This window comes from Narcine bancroftii, chromosome 12, assembly GCF_036971445.1.
Source record: "Narcine bancroftii isolate sNarBan1 chromosome 12, sNarBan1.hap1, whole genome shotgun sequence".
NCBI classification, from domain to species: domain Eukaryota; kingdom Metazoa; phylum Chordata; class Chondrichthyes; order Torpediniformes; family Narcinidae; genus Narcine; species Narcine bancroftii.
Window position 1 is genome coordinate 72,625,470 of NC_091480.1, and position 24,408 is coordinate 72,649,877.

The 24,408-nt window shown below is 44.7% G+C and overlaps 1 protein-coding gene across 1 annotated transcript in view; it reads left to right on the plus strand.

The window, feature by feature from the left end:
• The first annotated feature begins 16,775 nt into the window (after positions 1-16,775).
• LOC138747532 (ORM1-like protein 3) overlaps positions 16,776-24,408 on the plus strand; it is a 41,961-nt gene continuing 34,328 nt past the window's right edge. The window contains exon 1 of the mRNA XM_069906829.1: positions 16,776-16,920. The gene's annotated coding sequence lies outside the window, so the exon portion shown is untranslated. The remainder of the gene's footprint in view (positions 16,921-24,408) is intronic.

Here is a 24,408-nt window from a genome sequence, read left to right on the forward strand (position 1 = left end):
TCAATTTGTGTCATGAATTATTTAAAAGGAAGCAATCCGACATGCTTTGGTAGATGGTCCGTTCACCTCTGCACCACAGGTTTAATTTTAATCCAAACAGGATGGTTTAAAATCTCCTTACTGCTAAGCAAAATGGGCTACACTACACAATATCATTTGCAATTTGATCATCTTTCTCCAAGAAAATGGTCTGTGAAAAGGGAATGCTTCATTGTGAATGTTTTTCTGAAATGGGTCAAGAACTTTATTTCGCATTGACACAAGCTCATCCTGATGGCAAATTGGATAATTAGTCTAGTTCTGCAGAGTGTTTAATTTTCTATAGCCCATCACCTTTTGGAAGTAATTCCATACACGCCCTGCACACTATTCAGAAACACTTAAGTAAACTTGTCAAGAGTCTACTGGTTTCAGAAGTTAAATGAACTCTTTGATGACATGAATATTATTTTTAAAAAGTCTAATAACACTGAACAACAATTTTTTTCAAAAGATTTGCGACCTGAAAATAAATTGGGGATTATGATAGACAACTTCAAGCTGAACACAAAGATCATTTCAAATTGCTGTATCACGTAGGAAGTTGGAGAAACATTAAATTAACTTTTATTGAATTTAGCCTGTTTAATTGCGTAATGGCGCTGACACCTTGCATTAGTTCAACTGACCTAAAAATATTTTGCCGCTGATTTTCTTTACTGGGAAGGTGACTCTTGTGATCTTAGTGAGGATGTCACAAAGGTCTCACCTTCATGTAGAGCCAGGTAGAGTGTAAGAAGGAACCAATCTCTACACCACACATAAAACATATCTCTGAAAATTCAGGTTTATATTGGCGTAATTTCTGAGGAGTGAGGTACAGCTAATGGAGAAAATTATAATGGACCAATCCATACCTGACATTGATAGCAGCCAACAAACTTCCCTGACACAGATCTGACCAGAGTTGTTCATCAATTGTTGTGTCTAAATCTGACTCCCATCTCACTCTAGATTTAAACAAACCTGGCTTTGGGCCCTCACTCATCAATACAAAGCACATTCTGGAAATAAACATATACATTTCCTTCATGGAGTGCTTTCTCCTTTTTAGTGAGTCCCAGTCGAGTCATTTCAGGGCCCAAATTTATATTTCTCCTTCAGCTGTTCAAATGACATGAAAAGTCCTTTTCATATCAATCTTCCAGATGTTGTATCTTCTTATGATGCCCTCCAGAATTTTGTTGTTCAAAGTCAAGGGTACAAGTGCATTTTGTCTTAAAGAGGTTTTCGGTGACAATCCTCTTATCAGTCCAGAGCCTCCACAGGTCTCACACCACATTCTAACCAGGTGTTTTAAAATGGGGTTGTCTGTCCTGTCCTGTCTGAAATTCCATATATGAATAAAATCATTGTACACCTTCTCTTTTAGTGGGTGCAATCCAATTTGTACCCAGGAGGGGGCATCATCACCCTCAAAAAAATGAGGAAATGAATCTCATTTTGGCACCAGGATGCCAAATCTAAAATCTCATGTTAACTTTTCCATGGATACTCTGGGTACTTTGCAGTTCCAGATAAATTTCCCAACATGCTTATTAAAGGGTTTTAAAAAGATTTGGGGTAGTGGAAAAGATACTGCAGTCTTGTCAATATATCATCTTTACAGAGTTGACTCTGCCAATTAGTGATGGGCAAATTCACCCACCTACTCAAATCGTCTTCAATTTTACTAAGTAGCGGGAGGTAAATAAGTTTGTATAAATTCTGGAGATCATTATCAACCATTATTTCAAGGTATTTATTGCCACCCGAGGGCCACTTGAATAGGCTTGTTCACATGGTACTCAGTATAATCAAAATTTGTTAGTGGGATATTTCACTTTTTACCCAGTTTACCTTGTATCCTGAAACTTAATCATAAGCTTTTAATAAAGTCTGTAATTTAGTGAGTAGAGTAGATGCCATCTGTCTGAGTTAGTTGGTTTTTATGGCATCAAAATAGAGAGGGTCAGAGGCAAATGATCTGAAGTGCACAGGAACACCTCCACCTACAGTTCTTTTATACTGAAAGAACTGCTGTGGAATTTCTGATTTTATTAACTGCAGTGTTTTGTTCTGCTTTGTGAGATGGAGCATCCATATCTGATGAAAGCCTTCTCCCTTTATTAGAAGGACCCACCTAGATGTTTAAGAACAATTTGATGGCATAAATTAATATTCTTAATCCAATAAACATAATTAAAATTAATCAAAAACACCTAGGGTAATATTGCAGCATATAACATTTCCAAACTGGACCAAGTGATATTACAATTTCTGCAGCTGTGGGGAAAATTTAATACACTTCCCCCTGCTGATGGTGGAGTAATATTTCACCAAGGTTGCTTAATTTTTCAAGAACTCTCTCCAGTAAGACTGATTACAGGATATGAAGCATCCCAGTGCTATTTTGGAGACTGTCTCCTAAAAGAGTACATTCTGTCTCAATTCACTTGTGCAATGTGGACTACTCTCGCAGCATCTGTATCTGTCTCTGAGAAGGTGGTCACGAACCAGCTTCCTGAAATGTTGCATTCTATGTCGTGACACAGGGGTTTTTAATAGAACGGTGTGACTTCTTGGATTACTTAAGGATGCAATGAAGAATCATGCATATTGATTTGTGTCGGGAGAGAGTATAGATGACAGGTTCTCTCTGCTAAAAGAAACAAGCAGGTTTTATGAACAATTATCAACTTTGTGGTCGTCATTATTTTAATTTAATTAACTGAATTTAAATTTTTAGGAATTGTGGAGGTGTTTGGACTCACAATCTGGCCTTATAATGGCCATTCTATCCTACATTTGTTAGAGGAGGGGCTATTTTCTGCACTCAGTAAAACCATCCTCTGGATTCCATTCCCTCACTTCCTAAATCCCTGTTCTTATACTCTCTTACATGTCCCCATCAATTCCCCTTTGGTAAATTTGGCAATACCCAGTACTCAGGGTAACTTATGTCTTTGGGATGTACGAGGAAACCATAGTAACAAAGAGTACATGCAGAATCCACACAGAGAGCCCCCGAGGTCAGGATTGAACCCACTAACTGCTGCCCTGCTGAGTTTGTAATATGTCATGAACGGTCCTATGTACAGCAGCTTACATAGAAGGAAGAAAATGTCCCAGGACCAGACCACAAATGGTGTAGTTCTGGTCACCTCGCTGTAGGGAGGATGGCATTCAGCTGGAGAGATTCACCACACATTACCCAGACTGGAGGACTTGAATCACGAAGAGAGCTTGGATGGGCAGTGGCTTTGTTCCCTGTAGAGAAGGTAGTGAAGGGGCACCTTGTAAATAAAATCATAAGGTGAATGTCACAGTCTTTATTCCAGGGAAAGAGTTTACATTTAGAGGGTACAGATTTAAGGTGAAAGGGGACCTGAGGTGCAACTTTTTCACACAGAGGGTGGTGGGTGTAGAAATAAGCTGCCAGAGGAAGTGGGAGAGGAGGGTACACGTACATTCTAGGACAGGTAAATGGATAGAAAGAGTTTAGAGGGATATGGGACAAACACAGACAAGTGGAACTAGCTCAGGTAAGCAAACTGATCCTGACCTTATTCCATATGCTAGTTACTCTCTGTTTTTGCGCATTATATATTCTCACCATTTGTTTAGTTAACAAGTTTCTCCTTAATTCCTTTATCATTTATTAATTAGTATTTATGTTTATAACCCCAAATTTTTACTTGTTTATGGTACACAGTGCGCAGTAACACCACTTCACATGTGTTACTCCACTCACTCCAAAAACACTAATGGTAATCAGAAAAAAGACAACGGGGAAAAATATTTCTTCCAACTGTTGGCTTCAATTTCAGATTCTCTGCTCTCTTAACTGGTGTAAAATATTGCCTTGTATTATTTCAAAGAGCGGGAACATTCAGCTACGTGTCCTGACTAATATTTATCACTCAGAGACACTTCTTTATCTACGAGCAAATTAGGTCTTTATTCCTTGGAGGGTAGAAGGTTGAGGGGGGATTTGATAGAACTATTTAAGATTATGAGGGGAATAGATAGAGTTGATGGGGATAGGCTTTTTCCCTTGAGGGTAGGAGAGATTGAAACAAGAGGTCATGAGTTAAGAGTTAAGGGGGAAAAGTTTAGAAGTAACATGAGGGGGAACTTCACTCAGAGAGTGGTGGCTGTGTGGAATGAGCTTCTGGGAGAAGTAGTGGCGGCAGAATCAATTTTGTCACTTAAGGAAAAATTGAATAGGTATATGGATGGGAGGGGAATGGATGGTTATGGGCAAGGTGAAGGTAGGTGGGACTAGAGGAGTGTCTTCGTTCGGTGCGGACTAGAAGGGCCAAAATGGCTTCTTCCGTGCTGTGATTGTTATATGACACAGCCAATTTGCCCAAGGACCATACAGGTAACAGGGTTATGATCATTTTATTCCTCTCACTGTATCCTGCAGAACACTCAGTGAAAGCCTACACTGTCTCAAGAGAACATGCAAACACCATATAATCAGTGCTAAATTATACATTAGTAAAACACGAAAGTCTCCAGACACCATGATTGAAGTAAAAACACAATGCTGGAGAGACTCAGCAGGTCAAACAGTGTACTTTGTATAGCAAAGATAAAGATACATCACCAACATTTTGGGCTTGGAACCATAGAATACTACAGCACAGTAACAAACCCTTCAGCCCTTCTAGTCTGTGCTGAACCATTTTTCTGCCTAGTCCCACTGACCTGCACCCAGTCCATATCCCTCTGTACTTTTTCCATCCATGTACCTGTCCAAACTCTTCTTCAATGTTAAACTTGAGCCCACATTCACCACTTCAGCCGGCAGCTCATTCCACACTCCCACCACTCTCTGTGTGAAAAAGTTCCTCTTCATGTTCCCCCTAAACTTTTCCCCTTTCATCCTTTTTGAATATTTTATTTTTGATTTTCAAAGACTCCTATAGATTTAAACAATACACTTTCTTACAACACTTATGTACAATATACAGAGTCCATTTTTCCTCTCCCTACCCCCTCCCCTTCTCCCTGCCCCAATGCAACCAAGAATAAAGTTATATAAATTATACAAATACAAAGAAAGAAAAAAAAAGAAAACGAGAGCGTTTTGTCTGTGCCATGTCCCACTTCTTTGATCCCAATTGTTTCCCTGCTGGGATGGGTTACTTCATTTCTTTCATTCTGAAGGGGTGAAATTATATTTGTGTACCTTATGTGTTTCAAATAGAGCTGCCACACCCTAACAAATGTGTTATATTTCCTCCTTAAATTGTATGTGATTTTCTCCGGGGAATACAACTCTGCATTTCTGAATTCCATTGTGTAATATTTAGTTGGGAGTCAGACTTCCACGTATCTGCTATACACTTCCTGGCTATTGACAAGGTGACCTCATGAATTGAATTTGGTATCTGGACAGTTTAAAACTCACATCCACAATGTTTCCCAGAAGGTACATTCTGGATCCTGTGGAAAATCCACCTTTGTAATATTTTACAGAATGTCCCCCAGGTCCTCCCAGAAGGATCTCACCTTTGTACGCAGCCAGGTTCCACACCACACATAAAGCACATTTCTGAGATTTCTGGGTTAGATTTATGTAATTTTTGTGTGTGAAGTATATTTAATGCAGGAAATTGTATTGCACCAGCCTGTACCTGGTATTAATAACAGCTGTCATGCGCTCCAGACACAGCATCACTCGTGGATTATTGTGCCCATGTCCAACTCCCACCTTTCCTTCAACCTGTGTAACCCCAGCCTCTGGCCTTCATTTTGGAATATGAAACGCATTATAGAGATAAACATGCACATTCGCCCTTCAAATTAGAATCTCCATGAGCACAGGCAGGATCATAAATGGTCTCAATTTGTCCCTCAGAAAAGATTTTTGTTGCAGATAGCAGAAAAATGTTCTATTAGACAAATCATATTTATTCCTCAATTGCTTGAATGACATGAGCTGTCCTCGCTTGTAACAATCCTCGATACACCTGATCCCCTTCTGGCACCAGGTGTCCAGGATCTTATTGTCCAGAGTCATGGGTATTAAGTTGTTCTGGGTCAAAGGCATTTTGGGAGATATCCCCACCTTCAATCCAATACATTGATTTATCCTTTGCCATGTCTGAAGTACATGCTTAAGTGTGGGGTTATCCATTTTCTTTGAAATTAATTTAGTGTCCCATTTATATATAAACTCTCCTGCTATCTTTTCACCTACCGCATATAATCCAATTTGTGCCCAGAAGGGGGTCCCCTTCCTCAAAGAGTGAGGCAATAAACCTCACCTGGAACCCCCCCCAAGTAATATTTTTTTTTAATCTGGCAATTTTAAACGCCCACAAGTCAACTTTTCCATGGAGATTCTACCCACTTTACCATTTCATAGAAATTCGCTAACACATGCGTGAGCATCTTAAAGAAGCCCCAGGGCAAAGGAATGAGTAACGACTGAAATAAATATTGTAACCTTGGCATCACCTTCATTTTAACACAGTTGACTCCGCCCACCAAAGTTATGGGCAGAGTTCTCCATCTACCGAGGTCCTCCTCAATCTTCCACAACCACTACACTGGCCACACTCCTACCAGCCTACTGCAGGGGGCAACCACTGTACCTGCAGGTAGGCAACCTGGGAGACTGGCCCCACCTACTGGCTGTCAATCACTGGCCCATATAAAGACAAGCTAGTCCCTTTGGGAACAGTCAGGCATGTGGAGCCAGGAGTGTATTGAGACCTGGTGCATACAAGTTTAAGCTAATTAAAGCCTGTTGTACAGTCTGTGGACTTTGTGTCAGAATTATTCGTGCAGCAGCGCTCACAAAAGCGAGATCATCGAGTTTGTATACATTGTGTAAATCGTTTACTTTTATCCCAGATATTTAATGCCTTCTTGTAGCTATTTGAATTGACTTCCCTGTTGATATTGTCTATAGTCCCTCTTCGTCAGAGGCATGATTGCATTCTTATCCAGATTTACTTTATACTCCAAGACCCTCCCATAATCCTCCAGTGTGGTCCTCAGCCTGGCCAACAACCCCCACCATGTTGATTTTGTGTTCCACCTGGCCCACTTTGAATCCCCATTATGTCTGGATAAAGCCAAATGGCTTCTGCCAGCGACTCAATGGCCAGTATAAAGAGCGCTGGGGACAATGGGCAACCCTGCCTACTCAATGGAAACACAGAAGACATCTGCTCATTTTTAAAAACTTTAGCTTGAGGTTTATAGTAGAGTGTCCTAACCCAATTAATACATGTTTGTCCCAGTCCAAATTTCTCCAGTACCTTGAACAAAGAATCCAACTCCAATCTGTCAAAGGCCTTCTCCGTATCCAGAGCTATGGCCACTCCTGGATCCATCCCCAACTGTGCCAGATGTACTATATTAAGCAATCTAGCTATGTTATTTGCTGATTGCCTCTTTTCTACAAATCCATTTTGATCCGGATTCATAAATTTTGGCAAATATATTGCCAACCTATTGGCCAATGCTTTTGCTATGATTTTATAATCTGCATTCCCCTTTCATCCTTAACCCATGTCCCTCTGGTTTGTATCTCACCTGCCCTCAGTGGAAAAAGCCTATCTACATTTACTCTGTCTATCCCCCTCATAATTTTAAACACCTCTATCAAATCTCCCCTCATTCTTCTTCGCTCCAGAGAATAAAGTCCAAATCTGTTTAACCTTTCCCTGTAACTCAGTCCTGAATACAGGCAACATCCCAGTAAATCTTCTCTGCACTCTTTCATCAAGGTATGAGCAAAAGGTACATAACTAATGTTTCGGGCTTGAGCCCTTCATCAAGGTGTGAGCAAAATGGAGGCAGGCGCCCAGCAGCTATCCTGAGAGAGCGCCAGGTATAAATGATGGAGAGGAGATTGGCTAGCATAATGGCCTGAGCTGTGTTCACAACTCTCCATAGTACATGACATAGGATAAGCATGTAAAAGGAGCAAAACATTTTTTTTTGAGTGGGACCAGGATCTATCCCCTTGTTTGCTGGTGTGTCCACCCTCCCTTATCCACTTATTACCTATGGGACTGTGCTGCTCCCTCTGTCCCTCCCCCTCCACTTTATTCAGATGCCTGGCTACATTTTGCTCATACCTTGATGAAGGACTCAAGCCTGAAACATTGATTATGTATCTTTATTTTTGTTATATAAAATGCACTGTTTGACCTGCTGAGTTGCTCCAGCATTGTGTTTTTACTACAATGGTACATTGCAGAGTTTTTTAAAATGTTTTTTTGTGCAACTATTTCCTACTTGGGCAGCAGTATATTAAGCAATCTAGCTATGTTATTTGCTGATTGCCTCTTCTGGAACACAGAGCAGTAGAGCACTGGAACAGACTCTTCAGCCCAAGATGTCTGTGCTAAAACAATGCCCAAACTGAACTAAAACTCTGCTGCTTGCACATGTCATATATCCATCTATTCCTTGCATATTAATGTGTCCATTTAGAATTGCAACCATTGCATCTGCTTCCACTACTACCCCTGGCAATGTGGTGCAGGCACCTACAGTAAAAATCTTTCCCCACACATCCCCTCCACTTTAAATGCACATCCACAGCTGCAGTCAGCCCAAGAAGAATAAAATGACGTTTAATACATGCTTCAATGGACTCCCAGATCCCTCTGCACATCAATGCATTTAAAGAGTCTTGTCATTAATTGTACAATCAGAATCAGGTTTATTGCCATGACCATGTGTCATGAAATTTGTTGTTTTGCGGCCACAGTATTGTTCATTACAGGCACAATGATGGCAATAAATTATATTTCCATAAATACAATAAATGTCCAAAAATTCGGATGCCAGATATCCAGACCACACGAGAATCTGAACCTTGAAAACTCTCAAACTTTTTATATTTAGCAGATTTTTGTGTGCGTGCTTAAGTGCCACAGATGAACAGAAGTTGTGTAAATGAATTTTTTTTGTACTTTCTATTTAATATGAAAAAATGTTTTGATAATAAATTATCACAATTTACCTGTTCATCTCTTCTGTGTTCTCCTCAAGTTTGAATTTTAAAAGAGGCAAGCCTGAGAATCCGGACAATCCGAAAATCCGGAAAAACCCACTCGCTGAGAAGTCCTGATGTTGGGAGTTTTACTGTCTGCTATGTTTTTTTTTAAATGGATGGAAACGAAGTGAAAAAAGTGAAGTAACATCTGTGGTTCATTGATCATTTAGAAATATGGCGGCAGGGAAGAAGCTGTTTTTGGTTGTTCATCTTCAAGCTACTTTTCCAATGGCAGCAGAGAGAAGAGGGCATGGCCTGGTGCCCATGATGGTGCTGGCCGAGTTCACAACTCTCTGTAGTCTTTTCCTGTCCGATGCATTGGCACCTCCATACCAGGCAGTGGTCAGTGGTACAACCAGTCGGACTGTAGGAGCTTAGCACCTCCATTCCAGACAGTGGTACAACCAGTCAGACTGTAGAAGCTTGGCACCTCCATACCAGACAGTGGCACAACTGGTCAGACTGTAGGAGCTTGGCACCTCCATACCCGGCAGTGGTACAACCGGTCGGACTGTAGGAGCTTAGCACCTCCATTCCAGACAGTGGTACAACCGGTCAGACTGTAGAAGCTTGGCACCTCCATACCAGACAGTGGTACAACCAGTCAGACTGTAGAAGCTTGGCACTTCCATACCTTAAAGTGGTACAACCGGTCAAACTGTAGAAGCTTGCCATCTCCATACCAGACAGTGGCGCAGCTGGTCAGACTGTAGGAGCTTGACACCTCCATACCAGACAGTGGTACAACCAGTCGGACTGTAGGAGCTTAGCACCTCCATTCCAGACGGTGGTACAACCGGTCAGACTGTAGAAGCTTGGCACCTCCACACCAGACAGTGGTACAACCAGTCAGACTGTAGAAGCTTGGCACCTCCATACCAGAAAGTGGTACAACCGGTCAAACTGTAGAAGCTTAGCACCTCCATACCAGACAGTGGCACAACTGGTCAGATTGTAGGAGCTTGACACCTCCATACCAGACAGTGGTACAACCAGTCGGACTGTAGGAGCTTAGCACCTCCATTCCAGACAGTGGTACAACCGGTCAGACTGTAGAAGCTTGGCACCTACACTCCAGACAGTGGTACAACCGGTCAGACTGTAGTAGCTTGGCACCTCCATACCAGACAGTGGTACAACCAGTCAGACTGTAGAAGCTTGGCACTTCCATACCTTAAAGTGGTACAACCGGTCAAACTGTAGAAGCTTGCCATCTCCATACCAGACAGTGGCGCAGCTGGTCAGACTGTAGGAGCTTGACACCTCCATACCAGACAGTGGTACAACCAGTCGGACTGTAGGAGCTTAGCACCTCCATTCCAGACGGTGGTACAACCGGTCAGACTGTAGAAGCTTGGCACCTCAATACCAGAAAGTGGTACAACCAGTCAAACTGTAGAAGCTTGCCATCTCCATACCAGACAGTGGCACAACTGGTCAGACTGTAGGAGCTTAACACCTCCATACCAGTCAGTGGTACAACCAGTCGGACTGTAGGAGCTTAGCACCTCCATTCCAGACAGTGGTACAACTGGTCAGACTGTAGAAGCTTGGCACCTCCATACCAGAAAGTGGTACAACTGGTCAAACTGTAGAAGCTTGGCACCTCCATACCAGAAAGTGGTACAACCAGTCGGACTGTAGAAGCTTGGCACCTCCATACCAGACAGTGGTACAACCGGTCAGACTGTAGAAGCTTGGCACCTCCATACCAGACAGTGGTACAACCAGTCAGACTGTAGAAGCTTGGCACCTCCATACCAGAAAGTGGTACAACCTGTCAAACTGTAGAAGCTTGCCATCTCCATACCAGACAGTGGCACAACTGGTCAGACTGTAGGAGTTTGACACCTCCATACCAGTCAGTGGTACAACCAGTCAGACTGTAGAAGCTTGGCACCTCCATACCAGACAGTGGTACAACCAGTCAGTCTGTAGAAGCTTGGCACCTCCATACCAGAAAGTGGTACAACCAGTCAGACTGTAGAAGCTTGGCATCTCCATACCAGACAGTGGCACAACTGGTCAGACTGTAGGAGCTTGACACCTCCATACCAGACAGTGGTACAACCAGTCGGACTGTAGGAGCTTAGCACCTCCATTCCAGACAGTGGTACAACCGGTCAGACTGTAGAAGCTTGGCACCTACACTCCAGACAGTGGTACAACCGGTCAGACTGTAGTAGCTTGGCACCTCCATACCAGACAGTGGTACAACCAGTCAGACTGTAGAAGCTTGGCACTTCCATACCTTAAAGTGGTACAACCGGTCAAACTGTAGAAGCTTGCCATCTCCATACCAGACAGTGGCGCAGCTGGTCAGACTGTAGGAGCTTGACACCTCCATACCAGACAGTGGTACAACCAGTCGGACTGTAGGAGCTTAGCAACTCCATTCCAGACGGTGGTACAACCGGTCAGACTGTAGAAGCTTGGCACCTCAATACCAGAAAGTGGTACAACCAGTCAAACTGTAGAAGCTTGCCATCTCCATACCAGACAGTGGCACAACTGGTCAGACTGTAGGAGCTTAACACCTCCATACCAGTCAGTGGTACAACCAGTCGGACTGTAGGAGCTTAGCACCTCCATTCCAGACAGTGGTACAACTGGTCAGACTGTAGAAGCTTGGCACTTCCATACCAGAAAGTGGTACAACTGGTCAAACTGTAGAAGCTTGGCACCTCCATACCAGAAAGTGGTACAACCAGTCGGACTGTAGAAGCTTGGCACCTCCATACCAGACAGTGGTACAACCGGTCAGACTGTAGAAGCTTGGCACCTCCATACCAGACAGTGGTACAACCAGTCAGACTGTAGAAGCTTGGCACCTCCATACCAGAAAGTGGTACAACCTGTCAAACTGTAGAAGCTTGCCATCTCCATACCAGACAGTGGCACAACTGGTCAGACTGTAGGAGTTTGACACCTCCATACCAGTCAGTGGTACAACCAGTCAGACTGTAGAAGCTGGGCACCTCCATACCAGACAGTGGTACAACCAGTCAGTCTGTAGAAGCTTGGCACCTCCATACCAGAAAGTGGTACAACCAGTCAGACTGTAGAAGCTTGGCATCTCCATACCAGACAGTGGCACAACTGGTCAGACTGTAGGAGCTTGACACCTCCATACCAGTCAGTGGTACAACCAGTCGGACTGTAGAAGCTTAGCACCTCCATACCAGACAGAGGTACAACCGGTCAGACTGTAGAAGCTTGGCATCTCCATACCAGACAGTGGCACAACCGGTCAGACTGTAGAAGCTTGGCACCTCCATACCAGACAGTGGTACAACCAGTCGGACTGTAGAAGCTTGGCACCTCCATACCAAACAGTGGTACAACCGGTCAGACTGTAGAAGCTTGGCACCTCCATACCAGACAGTGGTACAACTGGTCAGGCTGTAGAAGCTTGGCACCTCCATACCAGAAAGTGGTACAACCAGTCAGACTGTAGAGGCTTGGCATCTCCATACCAGACAGTGGCACAACTGGTCAGACTGTAGGAGCTTGACACCTCCATACCAGTCAGTGGTACAACCAGTCGGACTGTAGAAGCTTAGCACCTCCATACCAGACAGTGGTACAACCGGTCAGACTGTAGAAGCTTGGCATCTCCATACCAGACAGTGGCACAACCGGTCAGACTGTAGAAGCTTGGCACCTCCATACCAGAAAGTGGTACAACCAGTCGGACTGTAGAAGCTTGGCACCTCCATACCAGACAGTGGTACAACCAGTCAGACTGTAGAAGCTTGGCACTTCCATACCTTAAAGTGGTACAACCGGTCAAACTGTAGAAGCTTGCCATCTCCATACCAGACAGTGGCGCAGCTGGTCAGACTGTAGGAGCTTGACACCTCCATACCAGACAGTGGTACAACCAGTCGGACTGTAGGAGCTTAGCACCTCCATTCCAGACAGTGGTACAACTGGTCAGACTGTAGAAGCTTGGCACCTCCATACCAGAAAGTGGTACAACTGGTCAAACTGTAGAAGCTTGGCACCTCCATACCAGAAAGTGGTACAACCAGTCGGACTGTAGAAGCTTGGCACCTCCATACCAGACAGTGGTACAACCGGTCAGACTGTAGAAGCTTGGCACCTCCATACCAGACAGTGGTACAACCAGTCAGACTGTAGAAGCTTGGCACCTCCATACCAGAAAGTGGTACAACCTGTCAAACTGTAGAAGCTTGCCATCTCCATACCAGACAGTGGCACAACTGGTCAGACTGTAGGAGTTTGACACCTCCATACCAGTCAGTGGTACAACCAGTCAGACTGTAGAAGCTGGGCACCTCCATACCAGACAGTGGTACAACCAGTCAGTCTGTAGAAGCTTGGCACCTCCATACCAGAAAGTGGTACAACCAGTCAGACTGTAGAAGCTTGGCATCTCCATACCAGACAGTGGCACAACTGGTCAGACTGTAGGAGCATGACACCTCCATACCAGACAGTGGTACAACCAGTCGAACTGTAGGAGCTTAGCACCTCCATTCCAGACAGTGGTACAACCGGTCAGACTGTAGAAGCTTGGCACCTACACTCCAGACAGTGGTACAACCGGTCAGACTGTAGTAGCTTGGCACCTCCATACCAGACAGTGGTACAACCAGTCAGACTGTAGAAGCTTGGCACTTCCATACCTTAAAGTGGTACAACCGGTCAAACTGTAGAAGCTTGCCATCTCCATACCAGACAGTGGCGCAGCTGGTCAGACTGTAGGAGCTTGACACCTCCATACCAGACAGTGGTACAACCAGTCAGACTGTAGGAGCTTAGCAACTCCATTCCAGACGGTGGTACAACCGGTCAGACTGTAGAAGCTTGGCACCTCAACACCAGAAAGTGGTACAACCAGTCAAACTGTAGAAGCTTGCCATCTCCATACCAGACAGTGGCACAACTGGTCAGACTGTAGGAGCTTAACACCTCCATACCAGTCAGTGGTACAACCAGTCGGACTGTAGGAGCTTAGCACCACCATTCCAGACAGTGGTACAACTGGTCAGACTGTAGAAGCTTGGCACCTCCATACCAGAAAGTGGTACAACTGGTCAAACTGTAGAAGCTTGGCACCTCCATACCAGAAAGTGGTACAACCAGTCGGACTGTAGAAGCTTGGCACCTCCATACCAGACAGTGGTACAACCGGTCAGACTGTAGAAGCTTGGCACCTCCATACCAGACAGTGGTACAACCAGTCAAACTGTAGAAGCTTGCCATCTCCATACCAGACAGTGGCACAACTGGTCAGACTGTAGGAGTTTGACACCTCCATACCAGTCAGTGGTACAACCAGTCAGACTGTAGAAGCTGGGCACCTCCATACCAGTCAGTGGTACAACCAGTCGGACTGTAGGAGCTTAGCACCTCCATTCCAGACAGTGGTACAACTGGTCAGACTGTAGAAGCTTGGCACCTCCATACCAGAAAGTGGTACAACTGGTCAAACTGTAGAAGCTTGGCACCTCCATACCAGAAAGTGGTACAACCAGTCGGACTGTAGAAGCTTGGCACCTCCATACCAGACAGTGGTACAACCGGTCAGACTGTAGAAGCTTGGCACCTCCATACCAGACAGTGGTACAACCAGTCAGACTGTAGAAGCTTGGCACCTCCATACCAGAAAGTGGTACAACCTGTCAAACTGTAGAAGCTTGCCATCTCCATACCAGACAGTGGCACAACTGGTCAGACTGTAGGAGTTTGACACCTCCATACCAGTCAGTGGTACAACCAGTCAGACTGTAGAAGCTGGGCACCTCCATACCAGACAGTGGTACAACCAGTCAGTCTGTAGAAGCTTGGCACCTCCATACCAGAAAGTGGTACAACCAGTCAGACTGTAGAAGCTTGGCATCTCCATACCAGACAGTGGCACAACTGGTCAGACTGTAGGAGCATGACACCTCCATACCAGACAGTGGTACAACCAGTCGAACTGTAGGAGCTTAGCACCTCCATTCCAGACAGTGGTACAACCGGTCAGACTGTAGAAGCTTGGCACCTACACTCCAGACAGTGGTACAACCGGTCAGACTGTAGTAGCTTGGCACCTCCATACCAGACAGTGGTACAACCAGTCAGACTGTAGAAGCTTGGCACTTCCATACCTTAAAGTGGTACAACCGGTCAAACTGTAGAAGCTTGCCATCTCCATACCAGACAGTGGCGCAGCTGGTCAGACTGTAGGAGCTTGACACCTCCATACCAGACAGTGGTACAACCAGTCAGACTGTAGGAGCTTAGCAACTCCATTCCAGACGGTGGTACAACCGGTCAGACTGTAGAAGCTTGGCACCTCCATACCAGAAAGTGGTACAACCAGTCAAACTGTAGAAGCTTGCCATCTCCATACCAGACAGTGGCACAACTGGTCAGACTGTAGGAGCTTAACACCTCCATACCAGTCAGTGGTACAACCAGTCGGACTGTAGGAGCTTAGCACCTCCATTCCAGACAGTGGTACAACTGGTCAGACTGTAGAAGCTTGGCACCTCCATACCAGAAAGTGGTACAACCAGTCGGACTGTAGAAGCTTGGCACCTCCATACCAGACAGTGGTACAACCGGTCAGACTGTAGAAGCTTGGCACCTCCATACCAGACAGTGGTACAACCAGTCAAACTGTAGAAGCTTGCCATCTCCATACCAGACAGTGGCACAACTGGTCAGACTGTAGGAGTTTGACACCTCCATACCAGTCAGTGGTACAACCAGTCAGACTGTAGAAGCTGGGCACCTCCATACCAGACAGTGGTACAACCAGTCAGTCTGTAGAAGCTTGGCACCTCCATACCAGAAAGTGGTACAACCAGTCAGACTGTAGAAGCTTGGCATCTCCATACCAGACAGTGGCACAACTGGTCAGACTGTAGGAGCTTGACACCTCCATACCAGTCAGTGGTACAACCAGTCGGACTGTAGAAGCTTAGCACCTCCATACCAGACAGAGGTACAACCGGTCAGACTGTAGAAGCTTGGCATCTCCATACCAGACAGTGGCACAACCGGTCAGACTGTAGAAGCTTGGCACCTCCATACCAGACAGTGGTACAACCAGTCGGACTGTAGAAGCTTGGCACCTCCATACCAAACAGTGGTACAACCGGTCAGACTGTAGAAGCTTGGCACCTCCATACCAGACAGTGGTACAACTGGTCAGGCTGTAGAAGCTTGGCACCTCCATACCAGAAAGTGGTACAACCAGTCAGACTGTAGAAGCTTGGCATCTCCATACCAGACAGTGGCACAACTGGTCAGACTGTAGGAGCTTGACACCTCCATACCAGTCAGTGGTACAACCAGTCGGACTGTAGAAGCTTAGCACCTCCATACCAGACAGTGGTACAACCGGTCAGACTGTAGAAGCTTGGCATCTCCATACCAGACAGTGGCACAACCGGTCAGACTGTAGAAGCTTGGCACCTCCATACCAGACAGTGGTACAACTGGTCAGGCTGTTCTCTCAGGTAAACCTTTAGATGTTTGTCGTGTCTTCTCAAACGCCTCCTGAAATACAGTTGCTGGTGAGCTTTTATTCTTTCCCCTTATATTTGGCCTCCCACACATCCCAGAAAGACTTGGAGATCCCTTGAAATTGTGAACTTGCTGCCTGAGTGGCCCAATTACTGGTTGATCCCCAACCCTTCACCATCAACCTCCCACCGCGTGGAGGCGTCATGGGGCGCCGTCGTCACAACGGGGTGACGTCAGGGCCAGGGGCGGGCAGTCGGAAGGAGGACGGGGCTGGAGCGGCGAGTGGCCAGGCACGGAGAAGGCCGGGGCACTGCTTAGAGGGAGGGCTGCTGACACGTCCACGGTCGGCCTGTGGGCGCCCGCTCACAGCCCGTCGTCAGGTACGGGAGGCGCGGAGATAGCGCGGCGCTGTCGTGGACAGGAGAGGGAGGGGGACTGGTGGAGAGGGATGATTGACGTAGGGGTGATGATTGATGGTGGGGGGGGTGATGGAGGGGAGTGGAGATGATGAGTGGGGTAGGGAGGTGGTAGGAGAGGGAGGGGAGTGAGGAAGGGCAAGGCAATGAGGGAAGTGGAGGCAAGCTGACAGATGGAGGGAGGTGGACAGGCTGACAAAGGGAGAGAGGGATGGAAGGAAGGAGGTGGACAGGGAGCTAGGCAGAGGGAGAGATGCTGATAGGCGGACAGAGGCAGGCACACAAGCGAGTGGGTGGGGAGAGGCAGACGGGTGGTTATCCACGCACTTACATGCAGACTTAAATATACAGATGTGTACACAGACACAGATACACACAAGGCTCAAGCACACAAGATGCACAGGCACACAAGACATGTGCGCGCATACACAGACACACAAACACAGTGACAGACACACAAACACAGTGACAGACACACAAACACAGTGACAGACACACAAACACAGTGACAGACACACAAACACAGTGACAGACACACAAACACAGTGACAGACACACAAACACAGTGACAGACACACAAACACAGTGACAGACACACAAACACAGTGACAGACACACAAACACAGTGACAGACACACAAACACAGTGACAGACACACAAACACAGTGACAGACACGCAGACAGCTTGCATTGCAGAACTTTTCTGTCTCAGATGTTTGAAAGAGTTGAATAAAACAAACCTGTTTGAACAAAGTCTTAAGGGATTGGCATGTTGAATGGTTGAATTCTCCAGAGAACTGAACAATAGATCTGAGATTAAATACCTCTAGAGCAGCTTGGGTCTTTAAATTCCAGTAAATCTGGGTGGCACGGTTGGCGTAGCAGCGCAACAGCTTTGCAGCGCCAGCAATTGGGACCTGGGTTTGAATTCAATGCTGTTTGTCAGGAGTTTGGATGTTCTCCCTGTGTCTGTGTGGGTTTTCCCTGGGGTGGGGGGGGGGGGGGGGGTTGGTTTCCTCCCAACGTTCAAAATGTACTGGATGTGTACTGGGTGTAAATTTATGGGCCAAAGTGGTCTATTAGTGTGTTGTATGACTACATTTAATATTTTTTTTAAATTTAAAAAGTTGTTTTCAGTAAAGGTGAAAACCCAACTGGATTGTCATTACAAAAACAATCTGGTTCATAAATTTTCTTCAGGGAGCATGATCGAGCTGATACTGTATTTGATTCAAAATCCACTATAATGTGGTTGACTGAAAAGTATCCTATCAAATATCCCAGGGCTGATTTAGGCATGAAGAGTTGGGATTATTCATGGGTCACAATTGCTAAACTTTATTGGAATTGTTATTTCCATGTGAGCAAATGTTTTACAAGTCTTGAGTTACAATAGAAATGTAAATGGAAACAGCATTGCAGATAAATTGGGATTTTTGGTTCAATCCCAAAACAGATTGCATCTGCTATTGAGAATAAAAGCATTGCGTTCTCAACTGAGTGATCAAATATAAAATCACACAATTGCTTGCCGTGTTGTGGCTCGTCTTATTCCCTTGCTGTGGTATTGAGACCCATGTGAATCGAGGAAATGAGGAGGCCAGTGCTGCATAGCTAATGACCGGTTTTGAATTACAATGGACATGAAAAATAGTTAAACTGCTCAGGGTGCTGAACTTTGGGCATGTGAATGCCATGGAGAGAGATTTATTAAAGAACCTATTCATCCTTTTGTGTGTGTGCCAGTTATTTTTTTTATAAAGGCTTTTCTAATTAGTCTTGTTTTCTTTCTCCCCCCACTGTTGAGTATTTTTCCAGTTTTTTTTCACAACTATTACCAACCTGTCTTTACAGGCAGCGTATTCCATCTTATTGGAGTCTGTTGTAATTTTTTTTAACTTCATGTTTTTGAAGAGAGCATGTTTTTCAAGCAGGGGTGTGATGAACTTTGGGTGAACATGTAGCAACTTAGAAAATTCCATCTGCCATGCTCTTGAATTTCTACTATTTATAACTTGAACGTTGGTACTACGGTGAGTTTTAGTGAGTGAGAATTAGTGAATGTGGTTAGCAATTCAGTCATTACTGACCTATAGAATTATAGTGAATGGGGTTAGCAATTCAGTCATTATTGACCTATGCTTGAGGGTAAAAATAACTTTCTCGTTTGTATAAATCTCACCAGAAAGCTTGCAAATGCATGCTGTCTCTTGCCAGATCCTCTAGAATGGAATGTCTGAGAACTCTGGAGTTCTTTGACATTCCATTTGGCTGTTATTCTTAGTGTTGACAGGATATCGGGTTATGAAGTGTATTGCAACTAGACTTCATTTCTTTCACAATTTTTTTCAAGTTTAGTTATGAGACATGGAGTTTGCTGGTAAAGTAGTAATTAATGGCTAATTCAGATGCATCCTTGAGATGGTGGAGAGTTTCCTAGTTGAATTATTCTGAAGTACTCTCACATCTGGAGTAGTGGTAGAGGAGAGCTTTGTGGTCAAAGCATTTCCAGGTACTTGCTATCCTGGACATTCTGGGTGGTTGGGAGATGCTGTTGAAGAAGCCTTGAAAGATTGCAGGAACACACCTTGGAGGCAATTCATTTTGCAACAATGTCCTCTGAGGGCATGGGTATGATCTTCATGAATTGTGTCTTATGTGCACCTGAATGTCAAGTCAGCAGATCAATTACAAAGAAAGGCTCGTAGATGAATTGTCAGTTGTTTCTGCTTGTAGAAATTGATCTTTTATCTGTTGATATTTTTGTGTAATATTCTCTCTGAAGCTGAAAAACCACAGTTTTATCATTGCGAAAGATCCATCCAAGAGGCCATTTACCTCTTTCTCTGATTAATGACTAAATGTGCCCACTTTCAGAGAAATCTGTAAGTCTGGTCCAGACTTCTACCTTTGGATAGAAATGATTACAAAATAATTGCTGTGACAATGTCCAACTGCTATCTCCCCATTGTGTTGTTTTAGCCAAGTGGTTATTGCTGGAATCCTAAATTTTCTTCCTAAATACTGTGACCTTCATGCTTTTAAACCCCAGGCTTGCTTTGTCAATTATTAGCTGAAACTAAAAAATGCACATTGGAAGTGTGAAATATAAACTGAAAATACTGGGAATGCTTAGCAATCAGGCATCCTCTTTGGAAAGAGGAAAAGTTAGTATTTTGAGCCAAAATTTACCAGATCTTGGGAAGGAAGAGTGCAAATTAATTGAAGTTGCAGAAAGTTCAAATTTATTGTCAGAGTACATACATGACATCACATATAACTCTGAGATTCTTTTACCTGTGGGCGTGGCAGAATTTCTACTTATTGGTGGTGTAAACGGTACTCAAGAAAAAAGATACGCAATGTAAATAAAGAAATGTAAACAAACTGCAAATACAGACAAAAAATAAATATTCAGTGATAAATAAAGTAAGAGTCCTTAAATGAGTCCCTGATTGAGTTTGTTGTTGAGGAGTCTGATGGTGGAGGGGTAGCAGCTGTCCCTGAACCTGGTGGTGTGAGTCTTGTGACATCTATACCTCTTTCCTGATGGCAGCAGCGGGAACAGAGCGTGTGCTGGGTTGTGTGGATCCTTGATCATTTCTGCTGTTCTCCGATGGTTGTGTTCCGTATAGATTTTTTTTAATGGTGCCTGGTGGGAGAGTTTTGCCTGTGATGTCCATTTCCTTTTGCAGGCTTTATGTTCAGAGGTATTGGTGCCCTTATACCAGACCATGATGCAGCTGGCAAGCCCACTTTCCACTAAAACATTTGTAGAAGTTTGCCAAGGTTTCCAGTCATATCAAACCTCCACAAACTCCTGAGAAGTAGAAGCGCTGATGTGCTTTCTTCACAGTGATATTAATATGTTGGCTTCAGGAAATCTCTGAGATAGTGACTCCCAAGAACTTAAATTTGCTCACTCTCTTCACCTCTGATTCCCCCAGTGATCACCTCTGGTCCACAATCAGCTCCTTAGTTTTGGTGACATTGAGTGCAAGGTTGTTGTTGGAGCACCATTCAGCCAAGTTTTCAATCTCCCTCCTGTATGCTGACTCATCGCCCTTTTTTATACAGCCCACAACTGTGGTAGCATCAGCAAATTTGTAAATGGCATTGTCATCACACCGAGCCTGGTAGTTGTAAAGCGAGTAGGGGGCTAATTGCGCAGCCCCGTGTTGCTCCAGTGCTGATGGAGATTGTGGAGAAGATGTTCTTGCCAATCCTCACTGTTTGGGTCTGGAGGTGAGGACATCCAGGATCCAATTACACAGTGGGGTGTTGAGTCCCAGGTCTTGGAGTTTGCTGATCAGTTTTGAGGTGATGATGGTGTTAAATGCTGAACTGTAGTTGATAAAGAGCATCCTAATGAATGCATGTTTGCTGTCCAGGTGTTCCAGGGCTTTGTGTAGAGCCAGAGAGATGGCATCTGTCATAGACTTGTTGTTGGAGTAGGCAAATCGAATTGTTCCATGTCGCCACTCAAAACACCTCATCACTCTGGATGTGAGCACCACTGGTTGGTAGTCATTTAGGCAGGTTACCACTCTATTCTTGGGTACTTGTACAATTGAGGCCTGTTTGAAAGTGGTGGAAAATCTTGTGGAATGGTGGGAGATTAACAACATGAGTCTCAATGTGGACAAGACAAAGGAGATGATTGTGAACCTCAGGAGGACCAGGGATAACTACCTCAATTACACATTAATAGATCGGCACCAAGTTCCTCGATGTCGACTTAAGTTGTGACTTATTCTGGACACTTATCTCCTCTCTTGGCAGGAAGGTGCAACAGCGACTGCACTTCCTGAGAAGACTGAAGTGGGCAAGGCTACCGGCCACCATCATGTCAACCTTCCACAGGATTTCTCTCGAGAATGTCCTGGCCAGCTACATCACAGTGTGTAGAGCATTGGATCCGAAATCTATCACTGGACCGTAAGAGTGGCAGAGAGGATCAATGGGATCTCTCTCTCTCCCCTAACCCCCCCCATGACCATCAATGTGATCTACCAGGATCATAGATTGAAGAAGGATCGCAAAATTCGTTAAGGACCCCTACTACCAGGGTGTATGGCCTCTTCAGACAATGATCCCTGTTGATCACATGGGGGGAGGAGAGGTGGAAAGAGACACTAGTGATCTTCTCTGTCGCTCTTACAGTCCTGTGGATTGACCTCCGATCCATTTCTCTGCAGCGACCGTACCACATCAGCCGGTTGTACTGTCTTGATAGAGCTCCTGTAGTTCGCAATAGGTCACTAGTTAAATGGACTCCAAGGAAATTGGTGCTCTCCACTACAGAGTTGTTGATGTATAGCGGAGGATGGTCATTCCTGGTCCTCCTGAAGTCCATGATCATCTCCTTTGTCTTGTCCACATTGAGACTCTTGGACCATTTCACGCGATTTACTGTTTTCCATTGTGATGTTGGTTAGGTTTATACATAGTATAAAGGGGTATGCGGAAAAGGCAGGTCAGTGGCGGTGAGCCTATCATATTAGCCATGGCAGAACAGGCTTGGTGAGGCACATGGCCTGCTCCTAATTCTTATGTTCTAAACATTTAGGATTCTGTAGGTTGTTTCTCCATGCTGTGGAAGGGTAGAAACATTTATTTAGCAGAACATGCAATGTCCAGAGTGCTTTGAGGAAGAAGGTGGGCAGTGAACAAAAAGTAAAAGAATGATATGATCAAAGGGGGTAAGTGAACCTGCCATTTCCCTCTGGTGAATATGACTGTTGCAGGAGAACTATTTTAGCACCATAAAAGCTTTACCCCAGAAGAGCAAAGCAGGCAAATTAGTAGGAATGTAGGGTCCATCACACATTTTTCCCCAACATATTTTTCTATTCGTCTTCCATCCCAGCCTATCTGCAAAATAATTTATATTTCAATTGAAGAATGAAGTTCAAAATCCCTGGTCTTGCAGCATTCAGCTATGACATTCGAAAGCTACAATCAATAAAACCATTTTAGTATTATTTTAGCAAGGTTAACTGGTCACATGTAAAATATCCATTGCCTTCCCAAGATCGTGTTATATGGCGAGCTCTCCACTGGCCACCGAGACAGAGGTGCACCAAAGAAGAGGTACAAGGACTGCCTAAAGAAATCTCTTGGTGCCTGCCACATTGACCACCGCCAGTGGGCTGATATCGCCTCAAACCGTGCATCTTGACGCCTCACAATTCGGCGGGCAGCAACCTGCTTTGAAGAAGACCGCAGAGCCCACCTCACTGACAGAAGACAAAGGAGGAAAAACCCAACACCCAACCCCAACCCACCAATTTTCCCCTGCAACCGTGTCTGCCTGTCCTGCATCGGACTTGTCAGCCACAAACGAGCCTGCAGCTGACGTGGACATTACCCCTCCATAAATCTTCGTCCGCGAAGCCAAGCCAAAGAGTTGCTGTTAATGCTGAAATAGAACATTACAATGCAATATAGGCCTTTCAGCCCACAATGTTGTGCTGGCCTATGTATACCTTTTTTTAAAAAAAACCCTCCTGACTTCGTAACCCTCTTTTTTTCATACATGTCAAAGAGTTTCTTAAATGTCCCTACTGTTCCATCTCCACACTTGGTATGCATTCCAGGCATCCACAACTTTAATCTTTTCCCCTAAACCTTCCTCCCTTCACTTTGTACAGACATTCTCTGATGTTTGCTACTCCCAACCTGGGGAAAAGGTGCTGACTTGTCTACCTTATCTATACCTCTCAGAATCTCTATTAAGTCACCTTCCATCCTTTGCTCCAAAGAGAATAGCCCCAGCTCTGCTAAATTTGCCTCATAAAATATATTTTCCAATCCAGGCAACATTCCTGGTGAATCTCCTCCGCACCCTCTCTATAGCTTCCATGTCCTTCCTGTAATGAGGTGACGAGAACTGAACACAATATTCTGTGTGGTCTTACCAGAGATTTGTAAAGCTGAAACATGACCTCTCGACTCCTAAACTCAATCCCCTGACTAATGAAGCCCAGCATGCCATAGGCCTTTTTAACTATCCTATAAACCTGAGAGATCTATGGATTTGGACCCCAAGACCCCTCCGTTCTTCCACACTGTTAACTCTCCCAGTATTAACCATGTACTCTGCTTTCAAGTTCGACCTTCCAAAATGCATCACCTTACACTTATCTGGATTGAATTCCATCTACCACTTCTTCCCATCCTGTCTACGACAACCTTCAACACTATCTACAATTCCTCCAACCTTTGTATCATCCACAAATCCACTAACCTATCCCTCTACATCTTCATGCAGGTTATTTTTAAAAATCACAAAGAGCAGGGGTCCTGGAACAGATCCCTGTGGCACTCCACTACTCACTGAACTCCAGGCAGAATACTTCCTGTCCACTACTACTCCTGCTTTCTACAAGCAAGCCAATTCTGAATCCAAGTTTCCATGGATCCCATGCCTCATTACTTTCTTAATGAGGC